Source organism: Danio rerio, chromosome 5 (genome assembly GCF_052040795.2).
Source record: "Danio rerio strain M-AB ecotype USA chromosome 5, GRCz13ab, whole genome shotgun sequence".
Taxonomy (NCBI): Eukaryota; Metazoa; Chordata; class Actinopteri; order Cypriniformes; family Danionidae; genus Danio; species Danio rerio.
Genome location: NC_141025.1, coordinates 23,467,675 through 23,488,085, shown reverse-complemented (window position 1 = coordinate 23,488,085; position 20,411 = coordinate 23,467,675). Strand labels below are relative to the sequence as shown.

Genomic DNA, 20,411 nt, shown 5'->3' with positions numbered 1-20,411 from the left:
TATTAATCGCATTATTTCTGTTTCTTAAGGTTTGCAAAACCTGAGTCTTGACAAATAATAATCTTGTTCATTACACTCAAAGGACTTTTACGTTGAAATTAAACTACTTCCTTTTAAAGTGAAATAACTTCCTTTTACTGTGAAAATTAATGCATACACACATATGAAATCACTTGCTTATATGTATATACACAACTAACTGTATATATGTTTGTGAATTTTATTTTGTATGTTTGCACAAGTGTCATTTGGGTGTTTATGCACACATCAAGTTTATATTCTTATGTGAGAGTTTATGGGTGTATATGCATAGATCAAGTTTATATGTATATGCGAGTGTGTATAAGTGTGTTTGCATGCAGCAAGTTTATATGTATGTGCGTGTGTTAATGTGGGTGTTTATGTGAGGATCGAGTTTATATGTATGTGCGTGTGTATGTATTCATGCGTCAAGTTTATATGTATATACACAAGTTTCATCCATGTTGTTTTGAACATCCAGTAGAATAGGTGTATATGCGAGTAATTTATTGGTGTATACACGTGTTTTATGTATGTGTTGATAAGCAAAGTTTGATTTAAATCCTATTGTCATGAGAGTAAACTCTTCATTCGTTTCACAGATTACTTTTTATTAAACAGACATGCATGTACAACGCACTTCCTATAAACTCTGTCATTCACTTTCCGGGTTAACCCCTTTGACCCCCACGGGGTGGGGTTACACCAAACAGGTACAATATGATTGGTTAACATAATAAACTGGTTTCCCACATCTTTCCTCTTTAGAAAAGAAGATCATGTTTTCCACTTTTAACACAAACCCTAAACATTGGTTTATGTTTAACAGCATACCCAAATTAAAGTGCAACATCAAGCAATGATATATATATATATTTTTTTTATTAACTCAAATCTTAATTCCTTTCTATAACCTGAAACAGTCCAAGAAGTCTAAGTAACGTTTGGGCGTTTTCACCACCCTTCCACTGGAAGTCGTAACTGGTGGTTTAGTGTCCAGTAAAGGTGTTGCTGGGTCAACTGTGTGAGTATTTGAATGTTCAGTCCCAGACAGAGCTGGTTCTTTTTCTTCCTGCAATTCTGCTTGGATTGTAGCATCTGGTTGCGATGGCATTGCTTGCAAATGCTTCCTGTTTCTACGCAGGACAGCTCCTTTTTGAGTTTGCACCAAGTACGATCTTGGTTCTGATGTTTTGTTTAGCACAATCGCTGGTGTTTTCCAGTGCTTTTCGCTGTCCAGCTTAAGAAGAACCTTCTCTCCAGGATGTAACTCGGGCAGTGTGCGAGCAGAGTGTCTCCGGTCATAATAGAACTTGTAAGACTCCTTTGCAGCTTTATCTTTCTTCTCCACTGCTTTAAGATCATTGGGTTGAGGTTGATATTTTTCCTCAAGCATTGGCAGTTTGGTTCTAATCTGCCGTCCAGTCATTAATTGTGCAGGGCTAAGTCCAGTTGCAACGACCGGAGTCGCACGGTAACACATCAATGCCAGGTGAGGATCAGGTTGGCAGAGAATCCGTTTTGCAGTTTGAACTGCTCTCACTGCAGCCCCGTTGGCTTGGGGAAAATGAGGACTTGAAGTTGTATGATGGAAATCATAGTCTGTACAAAACTGTCTAAATTCAGCTGAGGCAAACTGTGGGCCATTGTCGGATACAAGCTCCCTGGGAATACCCCATCTCACAAACATGCACTTCAGTCTGCTGATAACATTAAAGCTGGATAGTGTTTGCAGGTGAGCTATTTCAATGTCACGTGAGTGGTAGTCTACAACTACTAAGTAAGTTTTCCCATTCAACTCGCATAAATCTGCAGCAATCTTACACCAGGGACCAGTAGGCAGGGGTGTAGTGATCAGGGGTTCTTTTCTTTGTGTAGGTTTATGAGTCCTACAAAATGTGCACCCTGAAACAATCCTGTTGATGTCATTGCCAAGTCCTGGCCACCAAACTGACATCTTTGCCCTCTGGCGACACTTTGCGAGCCCCTGATGTCCTTCATGAATTCGGCTTAACACTTCCTCCCTCATCAACACAGGAACGACAATTCTGTCCTCATACAAGACTTACCCATTGACAAAAGACAATGAAGCCCTGGCTGTATGATAATGACTCAAGGGGAAGGGTATGTGCTTTGGCCAACCCATGCTGAGAAAACCTATCACTGCCTGGAGATCTGCATCTAACTGTGTAGCCTTCCTAATGGAATCGAGCTTGGATTGTGACACCTCTTTAGATGCAACAACTGCTTCAACATATGCCTTCACCTCATCTTCCATCTCTGAGTGGAAGTGCCCACTCAAAGGTTTCCGAGAAAGCGTGTCCGCCACCACCAAACATTTACCTGGAACATGGACTGCCTTTGCATTGAAGCGCATTAATCGCATTAGCAAACGCTGACATCTTAACGGAGCACGATCAATATCATACGAATTTATTAGTGGAACTAGCGGTTTATGATCTGTCTGCAGGCAAAATTCTTCCAATCCTTGAAGGTAATGAGCAAAACGCTCGCAGGCCCACACTCCCGCCAAGCACTCCTTTTCAATTTGTGAGTACCTGCGCTCTGCTTCAGTCAAAGTTCTCGAGCAGAATGCGACTGCTCGCGTCACATTACCATGAACTTGAAGCAGAGCAGCTCCCAACCCAAAACTGCTCGCATCAGCACTAACCATTGTGGGTTTTTCAGGGTCATAATATGCCAGAGTAGGAGCTGTGGCCAACATGGATTTTACCTTACTCAGAGCCTGCTCCTGGACCTCGGACCAAATCCAGACTGCATCTTTCTTCAGCAGAGCTGTAACTGGTTGCAGCACTGTTGAAAGCCCTGGCACAAATTTGCCTAAATAATTGATCATTCCTAAAATTTGCCTTAGCTCAGTCACATTAGTGGGACTAGGCATCTCAGTAATCGCTGTTACCATGGTTGCGTCCGGCTTGATACCGTTCTGACTGATGGTGTGCCCAAAATACCGTAGCTCAGGTTTGTTGAAGTGACATTTATCACGATTTAATTTCAGACCTGACTCTCTGATAGTTTTCAAAACAGCCCCAAGATTCTCGTCATGCTCATTTTGATCTTTACCCCAGACTAGTATGTCATCCATGACAACTACCGTGCCTTTGTGTCCAATTAGGAGTTTGCTCATTTCCCTTTGGAAAATCTCAGGGGCCGAAGTGACCCCAAACGGCAATCTATTAAAACAAAACCGCCCTACTGGGGTTATGAATGTAGTGAAATTTACGCAGTTTGGGTCTAAAGGAATTTGCCAAAACCCTGAGGATGCGTCTAGTGTGGAAAAGACACACGCACCTGAGAGCTTGGGGGCTATATCCTCCAACGTTGGGAGAATGTAACGCTCACGCTTTACAGCCTGATTGAGCCGTTTCAGGTCTACACAAATCCTAACTGAACCATTCTTTTTCACTACGGGCACCATTGGGGCACACCATTCGGTCGGTTCAGTCACTTCGGAAATTATACCCAAGGACTGCATACGTTCGAGCTCTTTTTCCACTTTAGGCAATAGGGGAAAGGGAATTCTTCGAGGGGTGGACAGACTATAGGGAGTAGCATCTGACTTTAGCTCAATTTTTACAGGTTCACAATTAAGCAAGCCAATGTCTCCATAGACATCACTGTGGTCTGCAATTTCATCCACTCTCTGTACTAGATCCATCTCACAGGCAGTGCTACGACTAAGCAAATTGTTGGCAAATGGCCCATCAATTACAAAAACCCAAAATTCAAAATTTTTCCCTTTTCTTTCAGTGTTTGCTAGAAATTTCCCCATGCAATTCACTTTTCCTCCTGGGCTTCTCACATTTATACTTGTTTTAACCAGCGGGGGGCGCTCTTGTAAGCTTTCAAACACTGAGCGTGACATGATGCTGATGTCGGCTCCGGTATCAATTTTGAATTGGACCGACCTGCCTTGAATAGGCAAAGTAACACACCACCTGTCTTCTGCAGCTGACTCATTCATTACAGAGCCCAGGAAAAATGAATCGCCAGTTTCACTATCACACACTACAAGCTCTTTGACATTTTTAGTTTTACATGCAATTGCAAAATGTCCCAGCTTATTGCATCTTCTACACCTCTTGTTTCGTGCAGGGCAATTATTCTCATTGTGTGTGTGATTACAGCGTGTGCAGTCCACAATCTGTTTTCTCTCTCCACCTTTTTCCTTTTTCGGTGGCCCCGAAAACCGCTTTGAACTTTTGTAATGTCCGTGCTGTACGCCGCTCACATCAGCGGCTGTTCCACCGCTCGCATTTTGCGTCTTAATAAGCTCCGACTGCCGGGCGATCTGGACCGCTTTATCCAATGTTAGTTCGGGTTCCATTTGTAACTTCTGAGAAACGTCACGATCTGCAATCCCTATGACAACTCTGTCCCGTATTTGTTCAACTTTGCTCGCGCCAAACTCGCAGTATTCAGCCAGTTCATAAAGACACCTGACAAAAGCTTCAACAGTCTCTCCCGATCTCTGTGTACGCTGATGAAAACAGGCTCTCTCATGAATAACATTCCTCCTGGGCACAAAAGGTTCATCAAATTTGCCGACTACAGTCTCGTAATTATTTGCGTCTGAAGCTTCGGCAAACGTGAACGATCCGAATATCGTTTCAGCATCCCTGCCCATTGCATACAACAGAGAGTTAACTTGTACTTCACCGTCTTCCTTGTTCAGTTTCGTCGCGATGCGGAACCGGGAGAACCGCTGGATCCATGCGGGCCAGGTTGCAGGCTGCGCGAAATCAAAGGCTTCTGGTGGGTTGAACTTGGACATTGTCAGATCCAAAACTGGGCGAGCTTGCTCGTGGGTATAAAGTACGATTCTGACACCATGTCATGAGAGTAAACTCTTCATTCGTTTCACAGATTACTTTTTATTAAACAGACACGCATGTACAACGCACTTCCTATAAACTCTGTCATTCACTTTCCGGGTTAACCCCTTTGACCCCCACGGGGTGGGGTTACACCAAACAGGTACAATATGATTGGTTAACATAATAAACTGGTTTCCCACACCTATACGGCACCTCATACATTTGTGTTCAGATATATATGTTTAAAGTGAACAATAAAACACTACTGCGCCAGAACAGAACTGCGCTAGAACAGAACGCAAATCCATTGGTTCAAATCAGCTGTCAATCACTCAGTCCCGATGACAGGGTGTCACAGCCGCGAAAATGTAAATATCTGGATCAATGGGCTCTATTTTGACAGTCCATGCGCAGAGCGCAAAATGCAGGGCGCAAACGCTTTCAGGGCGTGTCAGGACGCGTTTTTGCAAATTTAAGGACGGGAAATCTGCCTTGCGCTGCGGCGCATGTTCTAAAAGGGTTGAGTTTATTTTCTTAATGAGTTATAGGTGTGTTTTGAGAATAAACCAATTAGAATCTCATCTCCCATTCCCTTTAAGAGTCAGCTGCGTCGCGCCAAGAGCGCATTCGCTATTTACAGGACGCAAAGTAAGTCTAAGTGGAAAAACTGAGCATTTCACAAGCAAACAGTTCACAGTTAACAGTTTTTTTAACAGAAAACTGTTAAACAGAGCATCTACTGCGTGAGAATGAGAGATAATGGATCTACTTTCACTTTCGCTCTTGGATAGGGAAACCTTTACGCACAGACATCAATTAGTCTATAAATAAATACCTTTGTTTGTTAAGCGCAAATATTCGTTTCAAAACTATTTCTAAATTCAGTTCTAATTTACAGCAACGAATAAATGAATAATAATAGTTATATCCTAAAACACATCCCAGATAGCATACAGTTCTGGGCCACATCTGGGCCAACTAAGGCACATATGGCTCACTTCTGGCAATGGCAGGAGACATATGGGCCAGATGTGGCCCGTATGTGTCACACCAGGTGTAGTGTGAGTTGTGGCCTGCTGTATGTGGGCCAGATGTGGCCCGTGTGTGACACCCCAGGTGTAGTGTGAGTTGTGGCCTGCCGTATGTGGGCCAGATATGGCCCGTGTGTGACACCCCGGGTGTAGTGTGAGTTGTGGCCTGCCGTATGTGGGCCAGATGTGGCCCGTGTGTGACACCCCGGGTGTAGTGTGAGTTCTGGCCTGCTGTATGTGGGCCAGATGTGGCCCGTGTGTGACACCCCAGGTGTAATGTGAGTTCTGGCCTGCTGTATGTGGGCCAGATGTGGCCCGTGTGTGACTCCCCGGGTGTAGTGTGAGTTGTGGCCTGCTGTATGTGGGCCAGATGTGGCCCATATGTGTCACCCTGGGTGTAGTGTGAGTTCTAGCCTGCCGTATGTGGGCCAGATGTGGCCCGTCTGTGACACCCCGGGTGTAGTGTGAGTTCTGGCCTGCCGTATGTGGGCCAGATGTGGCCCGTCTGTGACACCCCGGGTGTAGTGTGAGTTCTGGCCTACCATATGTGGGCCAGATATGGCCCGTGTGTGACACACCGGGTGTAGTTTGAGTTGTGGCCTGCCATATGTGGGCCAGATGTGGCCCGTGTGTGACACACCGGGTGTAGTGTGAGTTGTGGCCTGCCATATGTGGCCCAGATGTGGCCCGTGTGTGACACAGCGGGTCTAGTGTGAGTTGTGGCCTGCTGTATGTGGGCCAGATGTGGCCCGTGTGTGACACATCGGGTGTAGTGCGAGTTGTGTATTTTTAGTTCCGGTTTAACTTTAAATTAACGGGAGCCTTTGAAGTGGTTACAAATTATAAGAAATTGAAAATCAAAGTTAATTTGTCTTTCTAAGTCTGTACACTTTCGTTTTATGAAGTAGAAAATAGAAAATAAATATTGTAAATTAATGTAATGTGATGCAAGGATTTACATTTTTCCGATTGGCTACTTCTGCCTGTGGACTGCATACCTAATGAGTGGGAGGGGCTTTTCTCTCAAACAATACACAGACTCTGATGTGAAGCAGCAGCAGTTCTGTGTTTCCTGTGTTTTATTAACATTATTGTCCCTCATCAGGCAGTGAGAGCGCTACACCTTCTCTGAAAATAATAACATTGCATGTTCTAAATAAGACTTTCTGAGATTGAAAATGATTCTTTAGGTTATTAAGAATAGGAATAAGCTATTGCTCATGCGGGAAAGTATATGTTTGTAACCTTATCACATATTAATTCAGTTTATTTCCTCAATAATGGATTTATTTTTACTTTAAGGCTGCTATGAATATAAATTTATATTATCTGTTAAATGTAAATGTTCCAGCATGAGTAAAATTCATATTTTTTTTTCATATTACCTGGTATGTCTATAAATGTCTATAAATGCAGTGAGTTTCATCATTTATTATGTTTTGATCCATTAATGTTTTGTTCAGTTCCATTTGAATGAATTAAGACAGTGTCCTACCGCCACCTACTGGGTGGATTTAATTTGCTATTAGTACTACTTTTTAATGAACAATTTTACAAATTAATTCATAATCTAATAATGCTGAATTAAAGTGCTTTTTTCTTGGTGTTATTTTTTGCAATTCTACATTTTTATAATGATTTTGTTTGATTAAATGCCACATACAACATTGTTCTTTTTTATTTAATTTGAATATTAAGTAGACATAAATGTTTTGTTTATGAATAAAATAACTATATAGAAAAAAATGTCAGAGAACTGAGCAGTAGAATGTGAATAACATGTATGTGTTCGTGAATAAGCTGATCTTTGTAAACAACACAAAGTTTTATTTACTTATTTTACAGAACACAAAAAATAATAAAAATAAATCTGACCAATTTTAATGCGCACACCTAACCCCGCTCCTAACCCGACCCCTCACTTTGATGTCACTAGCTCTATTTGAGTGCATTGTTTCTGACATTGCATGTCAAACTGTGTGTCTCAGCTTGCATATGCAAGTCCGCAATCAGATACTAATGCTTCTGCAACACAGCCCTGAGGGTACAATCCTCAGTGCTGGGAAACACCACACATTATCTTAATCACAAACTACAGCAAATTTAGTTTATCCAAAATTCACTTATACTGCAAATTTTTGCACTATGGAAGAAACTGGAAACCAACAGAAACAACATGCAAACTCAACATAGAAAGGCCCAAAAGTCTATACTGGTTCTGTGTGTGTGCACCTGTAACAGCGTCAACAAATTTGATAGACAATATGCTATTAATAAGCATGTTAATTAGCAATTAGTTAATTGTAAATATATCTTAAAGTGTTATAGTTTTTATATAACAAGCTACTGAATATTAAAAATAACAGTAAATATTCTAGAAAATGTTACATAACAGAGCAAGGACATGTTCACAGTATGTCTGATAATATTTTTTCTTCTGGAGAAAGTCTTCGACTAGAATAAAAGCAGTTTTTAAATTTTTTTTAAAGTGTTTTAAGGTCAAAATTATTAACCCCTTTAAGCTATATATTTTTTCGACAGTTTCAGAACAAATCATTGTTATAAAATAACTTGCCTAATTACCCTTACCCTAATATATATAATATTATATATATATATATATATATATATATATATATATATATATATATATATATATATATATATATATATATATATATATATATATATATATATATATATATATATATTTATGTGTGTGTGTGTGTGTATATATATATATAATATATATATATATATATTTATATATATTTATTTATATATTTATTTAAAGCCAAAACGTTTGAAAATCCACAGTTGAAACATAATGTGTTAAATGACTTATGAAGGAAATTAATTAGCTCAAAAAGAAGGCTAAGTGTGTTATGAAATATTAAACCTTGATAAAAAATAAAATCAATTGTGTTAAATAAGCTTAAAATCCATATCTTATGTTTTATATTACTTTAAAACAGCCTGGAAACTGAATTGCACCATTAATCTTGTACATGTATCAAGTCCAAACAAATGGTTTTGTGGCAAGTAAAAATAATATTTTTATAAATTGATTGTATTGTATTAATTTGTTACAGAAAAGAAAGGAATCATGCAAGGATGCAAGCTGAAGGAAAGGACAACTCTCACATCGGTGCATTACTAATTGTTTGACTTCATCATCAAGCACACCAGGTACAATATTGTACATATTTTGTAACTTGTATATGTCAGACTGGTTGTTGGGAACTGAAATAATATATTTTATGTTTTATTTATTATTAAAATATTACAAGATTTATTGCTGCTATTTTATCACTGTGTGAGGTCATAGCTTATTTAAAAAATCTATTATTAAAAAAAATCTAATTTGAAAGAAAGTCTAAATGTTTCCACAAGGTAATTTATTGAATTGTTTTCTGAAAAATGTAAAATTTGAAAGTATTGCTGAGCTGGAAAAACAGAGTCTATTGACGTAACTTTTATTTTTATCTTAACTTTTTATTTTATGTCAAAAGTAGATTAATTTACCTTGGATCGCATGTTTAAGTTATAATTTCACAGTGAAAAATGTAAAGGAAAACCATTGAAAACAATGGCATAATGATTTTGCTTGTTCACAAGAGGTACTTGATTTATTTTTCCTGTAGTGATACATACGTTTTTAAGAAGAATGCTTGACACTTGAATTTTATAGGGATAGTTCACCCAAAAATAATGACATCTTTTATCCTCCACTTGTTTCAAAATATTTTTTTGTTCTGTTGAACATAAAGCTCTGTTGCCTCCCAGCAAAAATGTTTCTGGTTCGAGCCTCGGCTGGGTCAGTTGGCATTTCTGTGTGAAGTTTGCATGTTCTCCCCGTGTTGGCGTGGGTTTCCTCCGGGTGCTCCGGTTTCCCCCACAAGACATGCGGTACAGGTGAATTGGGTAAGCTAAATTGTCCATAGTGAATGTGTGTAAATGAGAGTGTATGGGTTTTTCCCAGTGATGTGTTGCAGCTGGAAGAGTATCTGCTGCGTAAAACATATGCTGGTTAAGTTGGGTGTTCATTCCACTGTGGTGACCCCAGATTAATAAAGGGATAACGCTGAAAAGAAAATGAATGAACACAAACCCAGTTTTTCCTCATATGTATATCAATAGTTACAGGTTTCCAACATTCTTCAAAATATCTGCTTTAGTGTTTAACAGATTCAAATTGCTTTGAAACAAGTAGAGGATGAATAAGTGGTGGCAGAATAGTAAACTATATCTTTAAATGTTTTATTCTGTATGTTATGTGTATTCATATTTGTCTTGTCTTTTGTCATATTGTCCTTTTAGCTCAGATTGTGATGGACCTGGAATGCGACACCAGTTACTCTTAAGTCAAGAACCAAATGAAGCACCAGAGTACAGATTATGGAGGTATCTGAAGTTGAACTAACTGGAAGCAGGGAACCATACTAATAAAGTTCCTTAAGGTAAAAGCACCTGCTTTATTTTGATAGGAAGTATTTTTTTAATAGAGTTCTATTGTTTTATTCTTATTCTAATTTTATTTTATTCATATACTAAATGAAAGTCATTTAAATTTCACAACAAATGATTTGCAGATTGAATATAAAATATAATGACATTTTAATACATTATTTCTTTTAGTTATTCTTTACATCTATATATGGGCAAGTATTTAATCAATGAAAATAATTTTAAACAACTTAACTAAACAAATTACTCTGTTGGACCCTAATATTTAAAATAGCAAAATCCTCAAACTAACACACTCTCTTGTGAATGCATTCTCACATTCATACACTCAAAAACACACATTCATACAACAGTCTGTCTCAGTCTGACTCACACACAACATCCTCTCTCACAGATTTTTCTAGCAAACCTCCACCACTAGCTTGTCTTGTTACGCTGCTTTTATTTCAAATATTTTAGAGCATGATATAGTCCAGGTTTTTATCACTAAGTATTTTTTTTTCTCCATTCAGCAGGTTCCTTGTAAAGATGAACCCAGGGAAGGATCGAAAGTGGAGAAGACCAGATCAAGAAAGACCACATCAAGATCTGCGGTCAGTTCAAAGGTACTTTCACTAATTACCAAGATTTCAGACTATGAATTAATGGAGAAAACTTTGAGTGTCAGATCTTCCTACATCGCGTAGCAAAAATTATTCCCAGTGTCTTGTAGTAGAAGTGATGCAGTCAATCAAGTTTACATTATTTCGTAAATTGCTTTCCGATTTAATACAAATATATTAACCAAACTTGACTAATGTAACAATTTTGATGAAAAGGGCACGTTTTACTAAAGCTTTTAGCACAAAGGCACCCCCATCTTGTAATATTGCTGTGTCTGACGTCATGGGGTTGGTATGCTGGAAACGTTTTTGAATGAGGTATTTGTATGATTTATACATAGTCTGTCTTAAAGCGTCACTAAATTGTACAGGCATTACAGGTCAAAGCAATCTGTTATTACATTTATCAAAATAAACAATAAGGCTCTTAAAACACTGCTTTGAAAAATGTAGAAAATGTAAAGAAATATTTCAAATACCTCAAATGAAATGAAGTAATTTGTTTTATTATTTTTAAAATATATATTTTTTGTAAAGTCATTTGTTTATAATTATGTAAAAAAAATCCAAGTACTATAAAAGTTATTTAAGCAACAAATTTGCCAGATTGTAAAGGCAGACACAGAATGAGCAAACAAGAAAAACCGTGTAAAATGTGTAAATAAAAGGCTACATTTTAAATTTTTTACATCTTTTTATCATATACGTAAAACCTTCCTAAGCTTGAAAATATATTTCCTTAAAATAAACTTCCTTTGTTAGTGCAAATTTCTTTTTATGTAGTCTTGTAATTAAACAGTTAAACCATTCAAACAAGTTTACATTTAAAAAAAGGTCCGTAATGAAAATCTGATTTTTTTTCAAATGTAACTAATTAAAATAGTACCATGTACTTTTACTCTGTATTAGTATTATTTACTAAATTTGTTTTATTTTAGCAATGTAATAGTATTTCTAGTCCTTTAATTTAATGTAATTTAATTTTCAGTTCTCTTTCCATCTACGAAAACATATAAAAACAATAATTTCACAAGCACATTTAAAATAGGTTTAATACTATGAAATATTATATTAATATTATTATTTTTATTTTTTTATAAATTGATAGGTAGTTCCTATGGAATGTTTTTATGTATTGCTGAGAATACATTTCAGGTGTTCAATACGTTGCTTGCCAGTCTTAAAAATAAAAATAGGTGCTTAAAAAAGTGCTTAAAAGTCCTTAATTTTAATCGAGTTGTGCCTGTATGTACTCTGCAAACAGCACCTTTTAATTGTTGTCTTCTCCGATTTTCAGGATGTTTTGCATTGGACTGTTTTTTTTTTTGGCTTTGACCCTTGCTCGACCCTGACCTCACTCTTGGACTGCCCTATTGGATTTTCAGTTTATTTAATTTAATTAATTAATTTTTTTTTGGTTCTGGGTAAATGCTAATAAATATTTAGTTGTAATTATTTAAGTAATATGTTTTTGTTAAATATGCGATTTCTGTGTTTGTTCTGTCTACTCATACTTGTTTATCTTGTTTCTGTAATTATCATTTGTTTATTTGACCCCTGCCTCGCCTCTGATCTTGTTTTTGGATTGCCCTTTATATATCTTTTTAATTATTGGTTCTGGCTATATGGTTATAAAATATTTGTTAATTTAATTAATATGCATTTTATAAAAAAAATATATATATATATTTTCTGTGTTTATTCTGTATCTATCTAATTTGTATATACATTTGTGTTTGTATGTTCTTCTTATTCTGTATATCCACTTACCTAATTTTAACTTTTATATATATTTATTTGCATTTAATTTGTGATAATTCTGTATGCATTTATTTATCTAATTCATATATTTATTTGTATTGCATTGATCAATCTGTTGTTGTTGTTGTATTTTTTTGTATGCATCTATTTATATAATTTATATATAAATTATATATTTGTATTTATCAATTTATATGCTTCCTTTAAAGCATTTTTTTAAAATAAAGCAATTTAAACTAAGCATTCCTTTTAATGTGATTTATATAGCTACCAAATGTAGATGTGAGCCACATCTAACCCAAAAGTCAGCCGCAACTGAACCAGATCTGGGCCAGATCTTTGAAATTCCATGGGCCGCATCTGGGCCAGATCTGAGAAATTGCATGGGCCGCATCTGGGCCAGATCTGAGAAACTGCATGGGCTGCATTTGGGCCAGATCTGAGAAAGTGCATGGGCCGCAGCTGGGCCAGATTTGAGAATGTGCATGGGCCGCAGCTGGGCCAGATCTGAGAAAATGTATGGGCCACATCTGGCCCAGATATGGACCATGCTTTTTCTGAGATATGGCCCAGATCTGGTTCAGTTGTGGCTGACTTTTGGATCCTTATGTCAGCCACAATCAGGTTGAGTCATCGCCGTCATTCCGCGCGGTATGTGGGCCAGAAGAAAATTGGGGATGTGGGCCATATCTGGGCCAGATGTAATTTGCTATCTGGGATGCTGTGCCTCATATGGTCCAAAACCTGACAGATGGGCAAATCTAAGCTTGTTTTTAATAAAACAAATATAAATATGGATATAATAAATAATACTGATAATAATAATAACATTATACAAAAGCAAATTGTTATGAATGAACTGAAAAAGCCTCCCGAGATGAAGAAGACATAAAAGCAGTGGTTTTTCATATTTATGTAGGCTAGAAAATATTATGTTTTGTAATATTTTAATCTTTTATATTTATATTCTATATCTATTCTTGTTATATATATATATATATCCTTAATATTTACATTTTTTCATATGTAAAGATATTTGCCTATTGCTCTCTTGTGCGTATTAAGCAGTGCGTAAGCGAGGCGCAACTCTGCGCCGGATTTTAGACCGGGTAAGTTTTGGTCTAATGAAAAATCTATTATAGATTCTCAAAATAGCAACGCGCCAGCGGTTCGCCTCAGAACGCCTTCCTTTTTAGACCAGAACGCCTGTGGGCGCACAAATGAGCGCTAATGCATTTGCTATTTAAATAGCGTATACGCCTCAAAACGACTCTTGCACCAAGCTGAAACTACCAAAAGACTACTGCGCCACGCCTTGCGCCACACTGCGCCGACAAATGTCGAATTACTGACAAATTACTGACATTTGTGTTTTTATACAGAGAAATTACAGTATTATTTATACAGTATTTTGTCAGTTATTTTAAATTATATTCAAAAGTCCGTAAAAAATACAAACAATATCTGTACTATATATGTACTATATAATTAATGATTTTCAATTTTCAATTGCCGTATTATTTTACACAGTGTTTTTCCTGTTTTTTTGAAGTACATTTAAAATTACATAAAATTAAAGTAATAAATTGTAATTTGCTCTGCAAAAAATAAAATAAATAAAATAAAAATCGTAAAAAAGAAAAACAAAAACCATAACATTACGGTAAAATTTCTTTGTTGAAATAAAGTGCAAAAATCTGCGGAAAATCTGTGGAACTCTGCGGAAATCTGTGGAATTCTGTGCGCGCAGATTCTGTGTGGGCCTACTTGTAAGTAAAGAAGACAGCATTTGTTGCTGTTTTTTATAAACTGCTTACTAACATCTTTTAATGTAGAGTTAATGCTCAACAAATAATGAATTCACTATTTGCAAATGCTTAACAAATGCTTAGTGTGTAGTTATTATAAAGTGTTACCGAATGTGGGGTAACAATTTACACTCTATGAAGTTGACTTTGTAAAGCATTTACAAGCATACAAATAAACTTATGCCTGAATAATAAGATATATAAATGTTAATTTGAATAGGTTATTAATCATTTACTTACGCATTCTGAATATCTTTAAAAACCAGCAACTTCTCTCAATTAACTGGTTTGTAAATGATGCAATACTTAATTAAGTAATGAAAAAATAATAATTAACCAAGTAAGAAAACACAATCATTAAACACATTAATAATGTCCCTACAAGTCAGGAATAGAACATTTGTATTTGCAGTTGTAAACTGCTGACTAACACCTATTAACATAGTTAATGCTTGATAGATAATAAATTCATTATTTGCTAGTGCTTAATAAATGATAGTGTGTAGTAAAGTGTTATCCTTTGCTCTAATTCATCTTCAGTTGTACATATCCACTGTTTATATACATTTGTAATTATGTTCATATCTATCTGCATACTTCTGATTATTAATAGCAACCTGTACATATATTGTAAATCTCTGTTCATAGTTAATACAACCTGAATGTAATATAATTACCCGTTCTTCTGTAATTGCACTTTATACCGCATACATAAATCCAGTACTTGCTGCTATTGCACTCCTGGTTAGACCTTAACTGCATTGTGTTGCCTGTACTTGTACTTGTGTAATGAATATAACGTTGTATCTGTCTGATTCAGACATATAATAGTTACTTTGAATGTTAATAAATGTTTTATCAACTCAATTTCATACAGTTTTGTGACCTAATCTAGAGTGAGGACTATTTATGCTTTGTAAATTATTTTGAAAATCTCTTATTATAGGAGATTATATATATGTTCTGAATATCCTTTAAAAAAAACTTTTTTATTACTCTTTTGTAAATAATGCAATACTTATTTAGTAATGAAAAATGAATCATTAAAAAAAAAGTATGAAAATACAATCAAGCACATTTTTGTGCTTATAAAAATACAGCAGGGCGAGGCAGTGGCGCAGTAGGTAGTGCTGTCGCCTCACATCAAGGTTGCTGGTCCCTGGTTCGAACTACGGCTCAGTTGGCGTTTCTGTGTGGAGTTTGCATGTTCTCCCTGCCTTCACGTGGGTTTACTCCGGGTGCTTCGGTTTCCCCCACAGTCCAAAGACGTGTGGTACAGGTGAATTGGGTAGGCTAAATTGTCCGTAGTGGATGAGTGTGTGTGTGAATGTGCATGTGGATGTTTCCCAGAGATGGGTTGTGGGTGGAAGGGCATCCGCTGCGTACAAACTCACTGGATAAGTTGGCTGTTCATTCTGCTGTGGCGACCCCAGATTAATAAAGGGACTAAGCCGACAAGAAAATGAATGAAAGAATACAGCATTTTAAAAGAATATAGCATTTGTAGATGTATTTACAAACTCTTTACGAACATCTATTAATGTGGAGTTTATTCTTAACAAATAATGAATTAACTATTTAATTAATGATCCATAGTGTGTATGTTACCATAAAACAATTAAGCTTAAAGTGGAAGTAAAGCAGTCATTGAAGTGAAGATCAAAATATGACCTTATGACCTTTGCCTGCCTGACGATTCTCAGGGGTAGAGAACCAATGGCTCGGGAGCCACATTTGGCTCTCCATCTGCTTTTCACAGCAAAATGAATAAGAATAAGAATAAAACAATGTTTTAACCAATGCCTGTGTGCGTAGCTGTGAATTTGATTTGAACTTAAATTGTGATACCAATAAAAGGGCATGCAACTTACATTTCAATGGCAACCTTGGGCACGTAAATTTAAACAATTTTCATGAGTGGTGATGGCAAAGAAAAAAAAATCTAGAAATTGTCCTTTCTTATTACATGGACTTCCTCAACATGTGATGCTATATATACAGTTGAAGTCAGAACTATAGCCCCCCTTTGAATTTTTTTTTCTTTTTTAAATATTTCCTAAATTATGTTTAACAGGGCAAGAAAATTTTCAGAGCATGTCTGATAATACTTTTTTTCTTCTGTAGAAAGTCTTATTTGTTTTATTTCGGCTAGAATAAAAGCAGTTTTTAATTTTTTAAAAACCATTTTAAGGTCAAAATTATAAGCCTCTAATGGCTATATTTTTTTCCATACATAACAAACCATCATTATACAATAACTTGCCTTATTACCCTAACCTGCCTAGTTAACCTAATTAACAGTGTTAAGCCTTTAAATGTCACTCTTAGCTGTATAGAAGTGTCTTGAAAAAGATCTTGTCAAATATTTACTGTCATCATGGCAAAGATAAATCAGTTATTAGAGATGAGTTATTAAAATTATTGTTTAGATTTGTGTTGAACGAAATTTCTCCGTCAAACAGAAATAGGGGAAATAAATAAACAGGGGGCGAATAATTCTGACTTCAATTGTATATATCCAATGTCTCTAAAAAAATGCATTTGCCAAAAAAATCATAAATTGCTCTTTGCTGTAAAAAAAATTCCCGACCCCTGTTCCAAACAAAGACGCTGCAAAAGGACCCTCAACTCCATTGCCAGATTTGTTTTGTTACAGGAAGATTATAAAATCTGATCCCAACATCTTTAATTCAGTGTATTAACTGAGTGTACTCTTGCACTGTGATCATCCCTTTGCTCAGCTTATTCAGAATTTGCGTGCTGTATGAAAAATGCTAAACATCTAAATCTTTCAAGCACAAAACACTAAAGCCGAAAGATATAAATACAATACTAGTACACCAAATTAAATTTACCTAAATTATTACTTGCGTGATGGCAGTGCTTCAGCTTTTAGTGTCTTATGACAACTTGTTGATTGGTTGTAGTGAAATAATGCAACTCCACTTGATTTTATCAAAGCCATATGCCCAGCACTGTTTGAAGTAATTTTATGAAGAAAAGAAAAATAAATGCAACCACACACAATTAATAAACAGTGTACACAATCAAGATCAAAGTAATCATTAAATATATATTTACTGAATTTTTTCTAAATGATTTTCCCATTGTTTGCATATGACAGAAGATAACCTGGTAAAATCTCACCTTTCTCTGGGAATGTGCTGCAGTTTTTAGAATGACAAAATTGCTTTTAAGTGAATTATTGTAAAGATATATTTTAAATATTTGTCTACAGTATGCATGTGAAGGGACATTATCTGGTAAAATCTCACCTGTAGTAATTCAGCCTGGGCCTCTGGGAATGAGCTACAACTTTTAAGAGGAAAATTACATTTAGGTTAATTATTGTAAATATTTGGTCTTAATTATTTATGTACTGTACATTCCATGAATGAAAATATTTGTAAAATATCACCTTTAGTAAGTCAATCTGCCCCTTGCTAATACTACAACCTTTAGAATGAGAAAAGTACATTTAACTGAATTACTGTTAATATTTAAAAAAATATATATTGTCTACTGTATATAAATGGGAAGTGGTACAATCTGTAAAAGTAACTTTAGTAAATTAGTCAGCAAACTGAAAAAAAGTACTGCTTTTATTTTTTATAAACATATTGATATTGCAAATTCAAACCTAAAACTATCTTTACCATACTTATAAAAAGTGGCCAAACCCCATGTGTATTAGCAAAGGTCTAATGTGTTCAAAAACATTTGTAAGGATTGAAGCTTATGCTGCTACCAATAGTCGGAAACAGATAAGCAGTTGAAGGATGGCATGTTTAAATTCATTATTTATCTGACTCCATTGTAATTAATCTGACTCCTTTAAAGTTGTTATCATCATTGATAGATAATCTCTATGCCTGAAATCAGGCAAAGTTGTTTATTAAGTTACATGTTTAAATATACAGACGGTAGAATGAAACAAATTAAGAAAGAAATTAGCTGTAACATGCACTGCTGTGTAACAAAGACAGTGAAACTGCCTTTGTTAGCAAATCAGGCTACCGGTGTGTGGGAGAGGCCAAAGTGAAAGCCATTCTCCCAGATCAATAGTTACCTTTTCTTATAACCTGAGCAAAGCATTGTCAAACATGAGTGAAAACCAACCCCCAAAACCAGCTGAACATGAGAGCAAAATTGAGGAGAAAAAGTGGGGGAGAAGAACATTAACATACTCTCCTCAGGCCATGCCTCAACAATAATAAATATATTGTAGATTGAAATACAATCAATCAATGTCTCTGTTGATTTCAGCCAGAGCCGGCCCAAGGCATAAGCGAACTAAGCGGCTGCTTAGGGCCCCGTGGCCACCAGGGGGCCCCCAAGAGTGCTTGAAATTATTGTGTGACTTTCGTTTTAGTTTGTTGAGTTGTGGATTAGTGGTGGGACAAAATATATGCCCATTTATAATGTTATTTCTGACCACGATACATACTCAGGCGCCAAGATATTTACCTAAATTTACAAAAGATCTGAATTAATTAATCAGTTTTCCATACTGACTGCAGCAGATAACCGCTTTAGCTACAGTACACCCAGCCGCCACCAGGTGACGCTTCCCGAAACAGCAGTCGGCGGATCATGGGACATACATCAGCGTCATGTAAACAACTGACAGATAGATAAGCTATTGCAACGGTAAAAAAATCTTAGGCATACAAAAACTTTCTTCTGTTTAAGCTGGGCCAATATATTTGTGTGTTTTCAGACATCCAGCTCCCCCGAATTTGCCACTAGTTTCTTTCTAACAGACGTGCTTTCACTTTGCAATCGCTCGCGCGTGCGCGCGGCCAATGCAACTTGTGCTCAAACTTTTTAACTCCGCCAAAATATATAAATATATCAATAAGACATGAACATTTAATTAGAAGGGCCTTGCGTTTATTTGACTCTTACAGACCTTGTCAAATGTTGTAGAAGGTATTTTGGCAAAAGAATATTAGGGGAATTAAAAAAACTTAAATAGATAAGTAAATAACTAATGTTCTCCACTGGTGAAAACATAGGTTCTCAGAGGAGTCTGTGCTCACCTCTCAGAGCATTCTGATCAGTTGAAAAAATAGTGGGAATACATATTTTTTTTATTAAAAATAAACCAGGGCTAAGCATAAAATGTTCCATGTTTACATAAAATAGTTGGTCAAGTTGTAATAAATGTTTTAAGTTTACAGAAAATTAGAAAGCAATAAAATACTATTTTGGCAGTTTTTTCTTAAATGCATATTCCACTAAATTGAGATTCAGCTGCTGTGATAGAGATGTGCTCTCTTCAGTCATAAACTGCTCTCTGCACATCAGCATTTTTAAGCTTGTTTGACAGATGTGCACTTGTTTTACATGGTTGCAATTCTATAAATGCGTGTTTATAAAAGAAATTCATCATAATTTTTGATGCATTTTCCCCCTTCATTTACCAAAATTGTGATTTATTGTGGCTGGTTTTCTTGTGATCTATCAATACGTCGCAGAATCATTGATATCGTGATTGAAGCAGCAGTGCCCGGAACAGCAGCATAATGCTTTTTTAATGAACGTGGCGATTAAAAAAAAAAAGCTTATGATTTATACAATTGACAGTTGGTAAATACACTGCAAAAATGATTTTCTTTCTTATAGTTTTTGTGTGATTTTTAGTCCAAATATCTAAAAATTCTTAAACCAATAAGCATTTTCTAGAAGGATATTTAGTCAAAATAATGTGATTTTTTCATTAAAAAAAGCTCAATAATCTGCCAATTAGGGTAAATAAAAATATTGTTTTAGGTTTAAAATAAGATTATTTTACTTATCTCATTGGCAGATTAATTTGTTTTACAAAAAAATTCACTTAATTTAGAATTATTTCTGAAAACTGAACAATTTTGGTACATA

At 35.9% G+C, this 20,411-nt stretch overlaps 2 long non-coding RNA genes across 6 annotated transcripts in view; one reads left to right on the top strand and one right to left on the bottom strand.

Moving 5' to 3' along the window:
- The window catches only part of LOC147843941 (uncharacterized), a 560,137-nt gene that overhangs the window by 166,688 nt on the left and 373,038 nt on the right, over positions 1-20,411 (bottom strand). The window lies entirely within an intron of this gene.
- LOC147843945 (uncharacterized) lies at positions 8,973-12,960 on the top strand. Of its 5 annotated transcripts, none has more exons than XR_015491147.1 (4): positions 8,973-9,079; positions 10,211-10,294; positions 10,870-10,962; positions 12,257-12,960. It is a non-coding gene; the product is annotated as an uncharacterized LOC147843945 (long non-coding RNA). The 5 variants fall into 5 exon arrangements; XR_015491143.1 differs by lacking the exon at positions 8,973-9,079 and adding an exon at positions 9,665-9,805; XR_015491146.1 differs by lacking the exon at positions 8,973-9,079 and adding an exon at positions 9,676-9,814.